Genomic DNA, 12,128 nt, shown 5'->3' with positions numbered 1-12,128 from the left:
CTCTTTTTGGTTCAGATCTATTTCAGTTTATGGTTCAAGAATGATCCTTGAAAATATGATTTTCTAAATAGGGAATTCAATTCCCAGATGAGGGGAGAGAAAATTTTTTTGAAATTCGCCCCTTTATTCCACAATCTTTGGGTGTCCATGTTCCTATCCCTTCAATTGTATCATAGGGAGTCAGACGGAGAAAGGACAAGATGCCTAGGGAAATCAGAGGATGAGGCAGTGTTGAGCGAAGTGCACAAGATCAACTGTGGGGACATCACAAGTACCCTATTATGGAGATTACAAAAGATAGGGTATTAGTAGCCTGTGATGAAGTGGGACTCTACCAAGGTGCAACGGGAATGCGATAAGTGCACCCCACAAGTAGACGGTAGAGAATGCCTCATGGTTTACAAGGAGGACTCGAGGAGGATGTATATAGAATATTTGAAAGATTACACATTGCCCATTGACACTACACTGAGGAGGAGACTACTATCTAAAGCTAGGAGGTTCTGTCTCCAGGACGAGATGTTATACAAGAAATCACAAGTGGGAAAACCTTTGTGATTCCTGGCTGGTGATGAGATCAATGATGTACTAGAGGTAGCCCATAGCTTTGAACCTATGGCCCATCAAGGACAAATAGCACTATACAACCATATTCTTCACCTAGTCTTCTACTGGCCAACCATGATGGAGGATACGCAGCGACATGTACGTAGATGTCACAAGTGCCAAGTCCACTGTGAGAGAATCCATAAACCTACCAACAATCTCCACCCAATCATCACACCCTGGCCATTCCATACTTGGGGGTAGACGTAATAGGCAAAATACACCCGCCTTCCAAAGGGTAATTTTATCATAGTAGCTATAGATTATTTCACCAAATGGTAGAGGCCATACCCTTGCGACAAATTTGTGCAGAGAACGTAGCCAATTTCCTAAGACAAAACATAATCTACAAATCCGGAGTTCCAATGTGGATACTAACAGATAATGGCCTATCCATCAAAAACCAAGAAGTTTGTGACCTTCTAGGGCAGTACGGTGCAAGATTAGGAACATCAAAAACATATTACCCATAAGGAAATGGGCAACTAGTGGCCACAAATAAAACTTTACTCAGAATGTTGAGCAAAATAGTGGCCGATAACCAAAAGGATTAGGAAGACAAGTTGTCAGAAAGAGTACACAGGTGACACCCTACTCTTTGGTGTATGGTCAAGAAGTAGTACTCCCAATAGAGATACAAGCCATATCCGCTAGAGTAGCTTTCACGATGGACAATAAAATCAAGCTAGAAGACATGGATCAGTTACTTGTAGACAAACTCGAGACAATGCTCAATGTTAGGCAAGGCAAGTCTGCAGGAAAATTTGCCCCAACATGGGAGGGGCCATACCTAATAAAAGAAGCCCATACTTCAGGCTACAATGTATTAAAAACTGCAGACACGGAAGAAGAGAATGAAACAATCAATGGCTACACGTTGAAACCCTACTTCGAGTAACTCTGTACTTTTGTAATTCCACCATTACATGTACACATTCTATAAATAAATGTGCAATGTTTCAGTATACTTGCTTCTTTATTGAACTCTATTACTAACGCATATATCAACAATCTGCATACTTGCGATAAAGTTTATTTCATTTCACATGGCTCTGATTGCAATGAATTTTCTTTCCTTTCACATGATTTGATGAAGATGAAGTCTACATGCATAAATATATATTGTCATTGTACTCAAATAAGTCGCATACTATAACTTGTTTAAATATGCTCTCCATACTTGTACTCACCCCCGACAACCTCGGGCAAGCCCTGGCAATCCCAAGCACTCACAAAGCCTCGGCAGCCTCGGGCACTCTCAAAGCCCTAGTAGTCCCAGGCACTTTCAAAGCCCCAGCAACCCTAGGCACTCACAAAGCCCTGAGAGTCCCAAGCACTTTCAAAGCCCCGGAAGCCCCAGGCACTCACAAAGCCCTAGCAATTCTAGGCACTCTCAAAGCCCTGGTAGTCCCAAGCACTCACAAAGCCCTGGCAGTTCCAAGCACTCTCAAAGCCCTGACAATCCCAATTATTCATGAAGCCCTAGCAACTCAAAGCACAGACAAAGCCCTGGCAACCCTAGGCACAGACAAAGCCCTGTCAACCCCAGCCACAGACAAAGCCCTGGCAACCCTAGCCATAAACAAAGCCCTAGAAAACCCAACCACAAACAAAGCCCTAGCAACCCTACCCACAAACAAAGCCCTAGCAAACATAAGTACAAACAAAGCTCTGGCAACCCCAGAAACAGACAAAGCCATGGTAACCCTAGGCACAAACAAAGCCTTACCAACCCTAGGCACAACCAAAGCCTTGGCAACCCCAAAGCAACCAAAGCCCTGGTGACCCCAGACACTCTCATACTATGGCCGGTTCTTTGATGTTGCATGCTCCACACGAAAGCCCTAGCAACTCCAGGCACAACCACACCTCCATGTAACCATGCAGGGGCTTTGTCGATAGTAGGTATGACCCCTATTCAAATTATAAATGCAAATACTCTACCTCACTGTAATGGTCTAAGGGAGGGAAAACTTCACCCATCCCTACATTGACAATAACACTTTGCTAAAGAACAATACTAATTTCAACCATCGATACTTCACTTCCATAAGAAGGCTCATGCTCTTAGATAGTTATGCATTTATCTCCAATCAGATTGATGTATCTTTTGACATTTATTGTAAATGAATAAAAGTACATAATTGATTCATGTCATTGTGGTCTATTTCTATGTAATACCCTTAAACTGGACACTTATGAGACTCGTGTTAGTTTAGAATCTTCACAGTCGTTGGATAGATCTGGTGAGATTCATCCTGCCAAGGCTGACACTGATGTAGTGCCAAGTTGGCTGGGGTGGCTTATCTCAGCTGCCAGAGTGAGACTTGAGGTACATGAAGTGTGGGTTTTCTTGAAACCCTAAACTGGACCAAAATTCTAGTATTGCCCTATACCTTGGAGATAGATGGGAAAAATTGGAATGTTACACCTGACCCCTAGAATCGATTATGGTACTGCACTAGGAGTCGATTGGGTTGTATTTGATATGCCAATCAGTGAGATCATTAAAGGGGGTCAAAACCTGGGGATGTTGGGACAGTCCAAGAATTCATCTGAGTAGGTGATCATAGTGACAGGATCAGCCCCCATATCCGACAAAGTGAATGATTGGGGAATGCACTCTCTCTAATGGAAACATAAACTGCTGGCAGTTGATTTCAACCATTGAAATTTGTTTTTTGCAAAATATATTTATATATATATATATATATATATATTATGGATTCAAAATGTTTGCAAAAGGTTTTAATTCCAGGGATCCTTGTGAGTAGAGAGTGCAGCACTGTCCCTGGCAGCCGAGGGAGAGGTCCTCTCTTGTTGGGTAGTGTTTGATAATCATGGGCTGAGAGGTTAAGTGTATGACCATTGAAGGTAATATCTGATGGGCTAATCTTGCATCTACCCATAGTTCTTCGGTTTTCATAAAGTGGCTGGACCCAATGACCATTTAGTATAAATGCTAGGACCATTAAGACCCCATAGTGATGAACTCAAAGGTTCACTGTCTCCTACAGTGAATTCGGCCAGGCCTTGTAACAAATGCTGGGCTGAACCCATGTGGCTGATGTGTAGAACAATGCTTGGGTCCCACGCCATACAAAGAGAGCCAACTGGGTAGCAGGTTAAGGGGAGCACATAAGCTTAATGGGCCTAAAGCCCAATTCGAACTGGGTTTAAGTTAGTTAATTAAAAGGAGGCAAGATAGGATTTATAATCTGATTAGGATTAGCTGAAGGATAAGATAAGTCTTATCCATTCAAGAGTCCCGATCCAAATATCAAATTTGGATTAAGGAACTCTCTCCTAATTAGATTAGGAGGCTGATCCAGAGAAGGCTATAAATAATGGGGGCAAATTCCTCAATTACACAACATAGCAACCTCCAGAATTCACTCCTATTCATGACATCCCTACCTAGTTCGATCTCCTCTTGAGGAATCGATCAAGAAAGATTCTTGATATTGTTTCTTGACAGAAGAAAAAATTTAAAGTCGAGCTCACCAGCCCTTGTTCGATTCTTTCTAGAGGATCCTGGTTCTTACCGAAGAGTCATCCTGCTAATCCTGCTTCATTACACACTGTATCATCTTCGGTGGAAGCGGGTTTTGGTATTCCCCTTGGGCGTGAATACATTCATTGGGAATTACTAATACTTCGTATCAGGTATATCCCTCTCCTCTCTTTTGGTTTCAGATCTGGCCCGGTTTTGGTTTCAAGAAAGATCCTTGAAAATGCAATTTTCAAAAATAGGGAATGTGATTCCTAGATGGGAGAGAGAGAAATTTTTGAAATTTCGCCCAACCTTCCTGTAGGGCTCGGCCATCCATATGATGGATCTTTCATCCCTTCAGTGGTATCGGAGCCATGGTTTGATTCTTGAACCAGATTTGATCTGCACAAATCGGTAGAAAATATTCTACCCAATTTGCATAGTTAGCGATTTTTCTGGGAAATCGGTTCCCAATTTTGGGCAAATGATCTCAAAATAATTCTTTATTATTCTGTTATATATTTAGAATTGCTCTATTTATTTTTCTTGAATTTTGGGTTGTTCGTATGGAGGATATTGAAATCTTTTCTGCAACGCAAGAAATCTACGCATCTGCATTTTTTCTTATTTATTCTTGGTTTGTAATTAATCTTATTATTATTTTTTTAGACGGAATGTATAGGAATTCGAATCTGATGTAATATTAATAGAAAAATTAGGGTTCAGCGATCTGCGATTTACAATTTTGGAAACTACAAACTGCGAACTGATCCTTGTTTTGCAGGGTAGCAGCCTTACGAATAGCCCTCTTACTGATTCTTGATTGTCACGTATCAGTTTCTTTATTTTCAGTTTATGTTTCTTGAATTGGATCTTGAATTAAACATCAAACCCTATACCCATTCAAACCAAATTGGACCAAATCTGTGGTTCGATGGGCGTTGTTCTCAATCCTAAAATTTCCTATATGGGTCAAAGAGTTGATGGTTAATTGCAAGATGCAATTCGGCCCACATCTGTAAAACTCAGTTTTCGATTGTTAAAATTGCTTTAGCCCAATTCAGCATAAATGCTATATAGGTCGAACTGCTCTTTGCAGTTCAGCCCATATACCTAGATAATATTATTTGATAATATTATGGGCTTTAAATGGGCTGAAAGTTTTTTAAATTTAACTATGGGTTTTACAGTTATTTAATTGATTGGGTCAATTATGGACTCCATGCATGTGATGTATGTAATGTGATGTGCTGCATACATGGGCCATAAGTGCTTGGCCCATGTTAATTCAATAGTGGCTCCTTCGAACACCATGCCTAAATGCACATCATTGGCATGATGCCCTTAAGATCATTGGATGATCTCACTTTCTCAAATGGGTCCACTTTAGTTTCTCCCCAAGAGGAATACCCCAGAACCCTAGCCGTTTTGGGCCCACTTTGAATATGGCTTTATGAAAGCCAGTGGGAGCCACTTTGGTTTGATCTAAATCAGTTCTAGGGGGTTTTCGTTCCCTTTATTAAATATAAGTGCATGAGATAGGGAATTTCATATGATGAATTCTCTAAAAGCCTTCCATCATTAGTATGAAGGTTGGTTGCATTGGTGGGTTGAGATGCACCATAAAATTGGGTTATCCATCTACTAATGCAGTTGGTTAGATTGCTTCATGAGATGATAGGGGCATCATAGAATGTGGGAGGGGCCTATCCTAAAAATGAAGACTCTCTCACGGTACATTGGTGTTCACGAACATAATGGGTGAGCACTTACTAGACAGAAAGGTTTGACCTAAAATAGCTGTGAACCTTGTCTGGAAGACTCTCTCACAGTTGGCTCCATGCACCCCATGTGGTTTACCACATTTCCAGAGACACAACTGTCTCTGTCACTGAGATTGGAGGGAATCTCAAAGATGCCCAAAATGGAAAAGGAACATAGATTAAAAGCCATTTCTATGTGATGACATGAATCAATTAGGTTGTGGACTTATAAATCTGCCTTGCCTTTACCAGAAATGGCAAACGGAAACTTCACCAAATTGTTGGATGATAACAAACTCAAGGGCCTTAATTATGCTAACTGATTCCGAAATCTTATGTTGGTTTTGACATCCGAGAAATTGGCCAAAATTGCTAAGAACCCTACTCCGGATCGTCCGGGTGAAGGGCTTCTGAGGCCTGAAGAAGAGAGTATCAAGAATGGGAAGAGAAAAATTCTCTTGTCCCGTGTTATATTATAGCCCCTTTAGACAATCCGATACAGCGATAATTCGATAAGATCGAAGTGTCCAAGGATATATTGGATAGTCTGAAGACTATGTATGAAGAACTGAACTGTTCTACTCAACAAAAGGACTTAAAATTGTTTATGACTGCACAGATGACTGAGAACCAATAGGTTCATGACCATTGTCTAAAGATGATGGGTTATATCAATGAACTGGAGGCTCTCGAGTCAGGGCTAGATCATGACACCAAAATTGATGTTGTCCTCAATTCCTTACCTCCGTCCTTCAGTCAGTTTATCATGAATTACAACATGAAAGTAAGCTAAACATTAGCCTTTAGGAACTCAGCAATATGTTGCAGAGGACTGAAGAACTGATTAAGAAGGATAAACCGATAGCCATGCTTGTTGAAAATGGCAAATCGGGCAAGAAACAAGGTACATTCGATTCTTTCGTCATAGAGACCAGCCACAGGAAGAGGAGTTGTCCTCAATACCTGGACACTAAGAAACAAGGTACATTCGATTCTTTCATCATAGAGACCAATCTGTTGGTCACTTCAGCTTCCTGGTGTATTGACTCCAGGGCTTCGACTCATGCCTGTAACTCACTGTAGGGGTTCAAGATAAGCAAAAGATTGAGTGATGGAGAAGTGACACTTTACTTGGGGACTTCTATAAATATTGCAGCTACAGCCATAGGTACTATAGAGTTAGTTTTCAGAGAAGGAATTATTGTACTAAAAGATTGTCTTTTCGTGCCTAATTTAAGAAGAAATTTGATTTTTGTCTCAAAATTGTGCATGGATGGTTTATTCTATTTTGTTTAGTAATATGTTACTATTAAACATAATAACAAATTCCTAGCATATGGGGATTTTGAGAATGGTCTCTATGTTCTCCATCCCTCTCTGGAAACTAACATTACCGAAACTACGTCAAAAGTAATCCCCAAGAAAAGATCCGTGATACAGTTAGTCTCACGTGCTAGTGGCATTACCGACTTGGCCACATCAACATAGATCGTATCACAAGGTTGGTAAAGGATGGTCCATTGACAAAATAGTCAAGAGATATAGTATGGAGAACTCCAAGAAAGGAAATGTTCCTTTCAGGCATGGAGTTACTCTTTCCAAGGGTATGTCTCCCAAGACTCCAAAGGAGATTGAGGGCATGAAGTAGATTCCCTATGCCTCAGCCGTAGGGAGCACCATGTATGTCATGCTGTGCACTTGTCTTGGCATTGCTCAGGTAATGAGTGTGGTGAGTAGATACCAGTCTAACCCAGGATAGGAACACTGGACAACTGTGAAAAACATACTGAAATACCTTCGAAGGACAAAAGAGTTTTGTCTGGTATTCGGTGGTAGTTCACTACAGATCCAAGGGTATACTGATGTCTGGTATTCGATGGTAGTTAGCTAGAAAAGCAATAAACAAGGATCCACCGTAGATTCCACGACCGAAGCTGAATACATTGCCGCAAATGAAGCTGCTAAAAAAGTCGTCTGAATGAAGAAGTTCAGTCAGGAATTAGGAGTAGTTCCGTCCAGCACATCACCCATTCCACTATTGTGTGACAACAATTGAGCTATAGCTCAGTTTAAAGAGCCATGAGCCCATTAGAAGTCAAAGCACATCGAGAGGAAATACCATGTACTACGGGAGATAGTTTGTAAAGGGGATGTCCTGATTCAAAAAGTAGCGTCAGCGGACAATGTAGCAGACCCATTGACTAAGCCACTTACACAGAAAGTGTTTGAGAAACATGTGGAAAGTATGCGACTCTGGCTTGTACCCAATTGGACCTAAGTGCAAATGGGAGTTGTTAGACAGTTATGCCCTTAGCTCCAATTAGATTGATTTATATTTTGACATTTATTATAAATGAATAAAAGTACATAATTGATTCATGTCATTGTGGTGTGTTTCTGTGTAATACCGTTAAACTGGACACTTATGAGACTCGTGTTAGTTTAGAATCTTCACAGTCATTGGATAGATCTGGGGAGATTTATCCTGCCAAGGCTAACACTGATATACCGCCAAGATGGTTGGGGTGGCTTGTCTCAGCTGCCAGGGTGAGACCTGAGGTACATGTTGTGTGGGTTTTCTTGAAACCCTGAACTGGACTAAAATTCCAGTATTGCCCTGAACCTTGGAGATAGATGGGCAAAACCAAAATGTTACACCTGACCCCTATACTCGATTATGGTATTGTAATAGGTGTTGGAATCGGCTGTCTTTGATATGCCAATTAGTGAGATCCTTAGAGGAGGTCAAAACCTGGGTATGTTGGGACAGTCCGAGAATTCATCTGAGCGGGTGATCATAGTGACAGGATCAGCCCCTTTGTCGGACAAAATTAATGATCAGGGAGTGCACTCTCTCTGATGCAAAAGGTTTTAATTTCTAGGATCCGTGTAAGTAGAGAGTGCAGCACTGTTCCTTGTAGTCGAGGGAGAGGTCCTCTCTTGTCAGGCTATGTTTGATCAGTATGGGCTGAGAGGTTAAGTGTAAGACCATTGATGGTAATACCTGATGGGCTAATCATGCATATGCCCATAGTCCTTGGGTTTTCATAAGGTGGTTGGACCCAAGGACCATTTAGTGTAATTGTTGGGCCCATTAAGAGCCCATAGTGATGGACTCAGGGGTTCACTGTCTCCTACAGTGAATTCGATCAGGCCTTATAACAAAGACCAGACTGAACCCATGTGGCTGATGTGTAGATCAGCGTTTGGGTCCCATGCCATACAAAGAGAACCAACTGGGCAACAGGTTAAGGGGTAAATGAGCACATAAGCTTAATGGGCTTAAATCCCAATTTGAATTGGGCTTAAGTTCACTAAATAAAAGGAGCCAAGACGGGATTTATAATCTAATTAGGATTAGCTGAAGGACAAGATAAGTCTTAACCATTCAAGAGTCCAAATCCATATAGCAGATTTAGATTAAGGAACTCTCTCCTAATTAGATTAGGAGGCTAATCCTGAGAAGGCTATATAAATAAAGGGGGCAAATTCCTTAGTCACACAACACAGCAACCCATAGAATTCTCTTATATTCTTTCCATCCCTACCCAGTTCAATCTCCTCTTGAGGAATTGATCAAGAAAGGTTCTTGGTATTGTTTCTTGGCTGAAGAAACAATCTTAAGTCATGCTCACCAGCCCTTGTTTGATTCTTGTTGAAGGATCCTGGTTCTTGTTGAAGAGCCATCCTATTGATCCTGCTTCATTACACGCTGTCATTTTCGGTGCAAGTGGGTTTTGGTATTCTCCTTGTAAAAGGATGAAAGATCCATCATATGGATGGCTGAACTGAAGAGATAGGAAATTCATCATATGGACGCCCAAGATTGCGGAATAAAGGGGGCGAATTTCAAAAATTTTTCTTTCCCTTCAACTGGGAATCGAATTCCCTATTTAGAAAATCTTATTTTCAAATATCATTCTTGAACCATAAACCGAACCAGATCTGAACCAAAAGGAGGAGAGAGAGATAATATCTTATACAGAGAAACAATATCTCTCAATGGAGGTGTTCATGCCCAAGGTAGAAACCAAAATCTACTCCCACTGAAGATGGCGCAAGGCAAGGTGGAGCAGAATCAGCAGTGTCCTTCCTAAGAACTTGATTCTTCCCAAGAATCACCTAGACGGCTTGTGAATACAACTCCTACCAATCTTTTCTCCAAAAGATTGGAATCAAGATCCAATCTTGATTTCTCCCAAGGAATGGAGATCAAATAGCAATAGGCGGCGGTTGCAGGAAGGAGGCGGCTAGAGAATATTTGCAGGGTGCAGAATTCTCTCTATTGTGATCTCAGCTCTGAAGACAAGACTTGAGTCAGTTGGATGTTGTGTATGTCTAAAGGCTGCCGCCCCTTCTTCCTTTTATAGACTTAAAGGGATCAGCTCCTAATCCCATTAAGAGTTGCTAACCCAAATCACATATGGATTAGAAGTCCCTTTAAGATAAGGGATAATCCTTATCTTATATGCAGAATAGATCAGCCAGCTCCTAATCTAATTAGGAAGTTTCCAAATCTAAATCTCATTTAGATCTTGGACTCTCTGAGTGGATAGGGTGTGGGCCCAATCCTATCAGCTGATCTTATCTCAGAATTCGCCCCTTAAAGACTAATCAAATTAGCCCAGTTCGAAATGGGCTTAAGGCTCATTTAGGGTTATGTATTCATTAAGCCTTCCAAACTGCTGCCCAGTTAGGCTTCCTTGTATGACGTGGGACCCAAACATTGATTTACACATTAGCCACATGGGTTCAGCCCAGCCTTTGTTACAAGGCCTAGCCGAATACATTGTTATGGACAGTGCACCCCCTGAAACCCATCATATGGGCTCTATGGGCCCAACACTTACCCTAAATGGTCCCTGGGCCAAGCCACCTTGTAACACGCAGGGACTGTGGGTAGATGCAAAATTAGCCCATCAGGTATTATCCTCAATGGCCTTACACTTAACCTCTCAGCCCATAATGATCATACACTACCCGACAATAGAGGACCTCTCCCTCGGCTGCAAGGAACAGTGTTGCACTCTCTCAAATATGGATCCTGGGAATAAAAACCTATTTGCAAACATTTCGAAACCATAATATTTATATAATTTTATCTCATATAAAATATATTTTGCAAAACAAATTTCAATGATTGAAATCAGCCGCCGACAGTCTTGGTTTCAATCAGTGAGAGTGCATCCCCGATCATTACCTTAGTCTGACAAAGGGACTGATCCTGTCACTATGATCACCCACTTAGATGAATTCTCAGACGGTCCCAACATACCCAGGTTTTGACCCCCGCTAAGGATCTCACTGATTGATACATCAAATATAGCCCGATCCAACACCTAGTGCAGTATCATAATCGAGTCTAGGGGTCGGGTGTAACTTTCCAGTTTTGCCCATCAATCTCCAAGGTCCAGGGCAATACTGGAAATCTGGTCTAGTTCAAAGATTCAATTAATCCCACACTGTATGTGCCTAGGGTCTCACCCTAGTAGCTGAGACAAGCCACTCCAACTGACTTGGTGGCACTACAGTGTCAGCCTTGTCAGGATAGGTCTCCCCAGACCAACCCACTAGCTGTGAACATTCTAAACTAATACGAGTCTCATTAAGTGTCCGGTTTAAGGGTATTACATAGAAACATACCAAGGGAACATAAATCAAATATGCACTTTTATTCATTTACAATAAACTCATAAAGTACATCATTTTGATTAAAGCTAAGGGTATATAAAACTCACTAACAGCTCTCATTTGCATTTAGGTCCAATCAGGTACAAGTCACAGTCCCATGCTTTCCACGTGTTTCTCAAACACTTTCTGTGAAAGTGACTTAGTCAATGGGTCTACCACATTCCCCGCTGATGCTACCTCTTAATAACATCCTCCCGTAGGTCCAGTGTTGTCATACAACAGTGGAATGGGTGATGTGTTGAATTCCAAATTCAGGAATGAACTCCTTCATTCATAAGGCAGCCTCACTTACGGCAATGCGCTCGGCTTGGGTTGTGGACTATTAATTTGCTACTCAGGACCCTTGTTTGCTGACATTCAAAAAACAACACACGATCCTATCGTGAAAACATATCTAGATGTAGACTTTCTATCATCTGGATTCGACTGGAAATTGACATTTATATACCCTTGGATCGGTAGTGAGCTACCATCGAATATTAAACAAAACTCTTTTGTCCTTCGAAAGTACTTAAGTATGTTTTTCACAGCAGTCCAATGCTCCTGCCCTGGGTTGGCCTAAAATCTGCTTACTA

Source organism: Nelumbo lutea, chromosome 4 (assembly GCF_056320005.1).
Source record: "Nelumbo lutea isolate HS-2025 chromosome 4, American lotus-T2T, whole genome shotgun sequence".
Taxonomy (NCBI): domain Eukaryota; kingdom Viridiplantae; phylum Streptophyta; class Magnoliopsida; order Proteales; family Nelumbonaceae; genus Nelumbo; species Nelumbo lutea.
This window is presented reverse-complemented; position numbering follows the sequence as displayed.